The sequence below is a fragment of the Ixodes scapularis genome, unplaced genomic scaffold, assembly GCF_016920785.2.
Source record: "Ixodes scapularis isolate PalLabHiFi unplaced genomic scaffold, ASM1692078v2 PGA_scaffold0__279_contigs__length_252992795, whole genome shotgun sequence".
NCBI classification, from domain to species: domain Eukaryota; kingdom Metazoa; phylum Arthropoda; class Arachnida; order Ixodida; family Ixodidae; genus Ixodes; species Ixodes scapularis.
Window position 1 is genome coordinate 239,303,191 of NW_024609835.1, and position 3,380 is coordinate 239,306,570.

Below are 3,380 nucleotides of genomic sequence, written 5' to 3' on the forward strand. Positions count from 1 at the left end.
CAGAATCTCGCCGTCCGGAGAATCCTGGGCGTCCATTATGATTGGGTCATTGTCCGTAGTTGGAGGAATCTTACTAATGGTGGCTTCGATGCTAGGGCTCAAGTTGCTGTACTGATCCGTGTTCTGGTCAGCGTCGTCTTGGGTGGCGTTAGGCATGATCCGCCGCCGGCCGAACTGGTTACCCACTCCAGAACGAGGCGGAAGACGTTGTAGAGGCCTCTTAGTTAGTTGGGGATGCAGGGATGACGAAGATTGAGTGAGAAACAACCAAAAATGCGGAGGTCTGAAAAAGCTGGACTGCTGTCAAGGTCCTTTTTTTCTTCCTCCGAGCGTTTGTTCGACTGTTGGCAGAACATACAGTTCCCGCCGGACACTTTTGTTTAATTGAGTCAAATCCACGCAAATACGAACCACGCCTGACGGTTTTAGGACTGGCACGATTCCTGCGCACGAGTTTGTGTGTCCTTCCATTTTACGTATTACGCCTCTCTTCTATTTTGGCTATTTCACTTTTTACAGCTTCCATCATGGGAATGGGAACCTTCCGTGTTGTATTAACAGCGAAAGGTGCGGCGTGCGGGGTGAGCTGGATGGTGTTGTCATGATTCTAAAGCATGACATAAAAGGAAGTTGAAGGGGCAAGAAGAAAGAAGATGATGCAGCGTGAGACAACGATTTGAGGAGGGGAAGAAAAAAGAAGAGGACGGCGTGAGAGTTGTAATCGAAGACTGAGACCGGGAGGAAGCGGCGGATGGGGTCCATGGCTACGCTCCAGGACGCGCCCGACCCTTGCTGTGCACAAGCTGTCGCGGCGAGAGTTCCACACTCCCCTTCAGACGCCTAGGAGACAAGAGCCTTCGCTGCCTTGGGCAAGTCACTTCGGTTCGTCGACGTAACGAACTTAAATTGTAAGGCCTGCTCCGAACAGCTTCATTTCATGGAACTATAGATGTGCTTAACCGTGTGTGTATTATTTCCCCTGTTACTGTGTACATACTCCCATGCTTTCCGTTATATCTTCGTCTTGTTTTTGTAAATATAATGTATTATAACTTATTCGTTTTCGGCCTCGTCTCTATCGCATTCGCAACGTCTCCGGCCGAACCGTGACAGGTGTATTCCCCTTGAAGCGTACCTAAGCTGTTGAACAGCTGCGGGGACAAAACGTCACAGGCTCGTTTTTGCCGATGCTATCTACAAATCTAATGACCCCCAAGGACACAATTGCCGGTAGGCCTAGCAACACTTCACGCAAAGGGCTGATGACATACACTGTTTGACAAGACACCTTATCGTTTCATTGTATTTCTGTCGTAAATTTTCCCAATCGTTCTTCGTTTGCCCCCACCAAATTTCTTCGACTCGATCCAGCATAGTCGGGTTGCCTGGAAACGTAACATGGAACAACGGACACTTTGGCAGTCGAGTCTACTTTCGCAAAGACAGTGCGGGTAGCTTAAACAGGTATACAGGTTTTTCTTCAAGGGCAACCCCTCGTACCTTTTGCGGTTTCCCCGCTCCGGTTCTGCAAACCTTCCTCAAATAGCCTGGTTGCTGCAGTTGAAGCACTTGGCCGCTCTCACTTAACAGGCTGACCGGGGGTGCTGCTTCCCTCCACAGGCCGAGCAGGACCACTTTCGAGAAGACGGCAGTTTTTTGCTTCCTTGACGCCAAGATGTTCCACTGTAGCGTCTTACTGCATCGATGTTCACGTTCTCAGGTGCTGCAGGCGATTCCTCGGGACGCAGTTCTCGTTGCTGCTGTCTTACCGTCTCCTTCAACCTTGTTTTTGCCAACGCAGAAGCAAGCGAGTCCATCTGAAGTGTTTCCAGCTGCTTTCCGTCACGCATGCCGACGACCAGTCGATCACGCAGCATTCGTTGTTTGAAGTCCCCAAAATCACGGTGGTCTCCTAGAGTGTGAAGCGCTGTCACGTACTGGTCGATGGTCTCGTCTAGATTCTGGACACGCCGATGAAAGCAGGCGCTCTCGTAGACGACGTTTCCTTCTTTCACGAAGTGCTCTATAAAATTCGTTTGGACTTTCTCGAAGTCTTTCGAGTCTTCCTCGCTCAGGCCGAAGGTTGCAAACATTTGCCGTCCCTGCCTTCCTGGGATATAGAGGAGGGTTCTGACCTGAGCCTCGCCGCTTTTTTCGTTGAGACCGCTTGCGAACTTGCGAACTGGTAGTCTTCGAACTCTTGAATCCACACTGGCCATTCTGATGCTTTGTCAAGCCAAAAAGCCTTCGTTTACTCTTTTTTTTTAATGCTTTTATATCTGCCTGCCCAGGCAGCATGACGCGGCGATACGCTGGCGCGTAGCCAACGATATAAGATATCGCTTCGAAGGGTAATTTGAACCAGCTCGATCAGTTGAAAACATTGCTCTGGTCATCGAATACGACAGCATCTGCGGCCCTCTGCCCAGCTTCGTCTTTCCTATGCGCGTCCGCAGCAGCCTTCATTTCGGCTGCAGAAATAACCTTCCTAGCGTAGGAAGCAGGGGGAAAGTTCATAGACATGCTATACTTGAAAGCAAGTGGAGAGCATCTGCGCCAGAGGGCGAAAAAACGCGGAGCCGGAACAAGTGCCCTCCATTGATTGGGAGGGAAACATGAGCGCCCTACTACTCCACAGCGCGTTTTCTTGCCCCTTCAGGAAAGGTTGAAAATATTCAACTTTCTTTTGCGCTTCCGGAAAGCGCATGGAATCAGCACGACGTCACGAAATGCGCAATTTCCGGGAGCCGCGCCGCCTACGCGCGCACAAAAACTCGTTGGTTTTTATCGCGCTTAAGGCTAGCGATACTATGCACTTGTGTCCGAGCGTGCTGAGGTGCCGGTCTTCCCCGCGGACGGCCTGAACTCGATTCCCGGCAGTGTAAGGGAGATTTTTATCCCACACCAGGAACGAAACGGTGACAGGAGATTGATGGATGACTGACAGCTAATTGGCAGGTGACGGACAGCTGAGTGACAGGTGGGACAAATTAAAACGGGCTCGTGGTCCACGGCCCGCCCTGACGTCACAGCGAGTAGCTACTAAGGAGAGGGGCCTATACCCGAAGTTCGGAAGCCGCGCCCCACCCGAGATTCTAGGACCGAATTTCAAGACCACGTGACTCCACCCGCTGGGACAGAGGACCGGGACCCTAGGAGTCTAGGACGTCACGATGTTGGACCGCACCGTTAGCAGGCATGTACAAGTTGCTCCAAAAAAGTAACCAAATACCGTTACTCCTTACTCGCTCAAAACGTTAACTACATGCGCTACTCATTACCAATTCTCAAAAAGAACGCGTTACTTTACATAAAAGTCTCGTTACTTCCACTACAAAATACACAACTGCTTTTGGTTCAAGGTTTATTGCCCCGCAGGG

General features: G+C 50.7%; 1 pseudogene; it reads right to left on the reverse strand.

The window, feature by feature from the left end:
- Positions 1–1,428: 1,428 nt before the first annotated feature.
- LOC120837401 lies at positions 1,429–1,997 on the reverse strand (annotated as a pseudogene).
- Between the last annotated feature and the right edge of the window lie 1,383 nt (positions 1,998–3,380).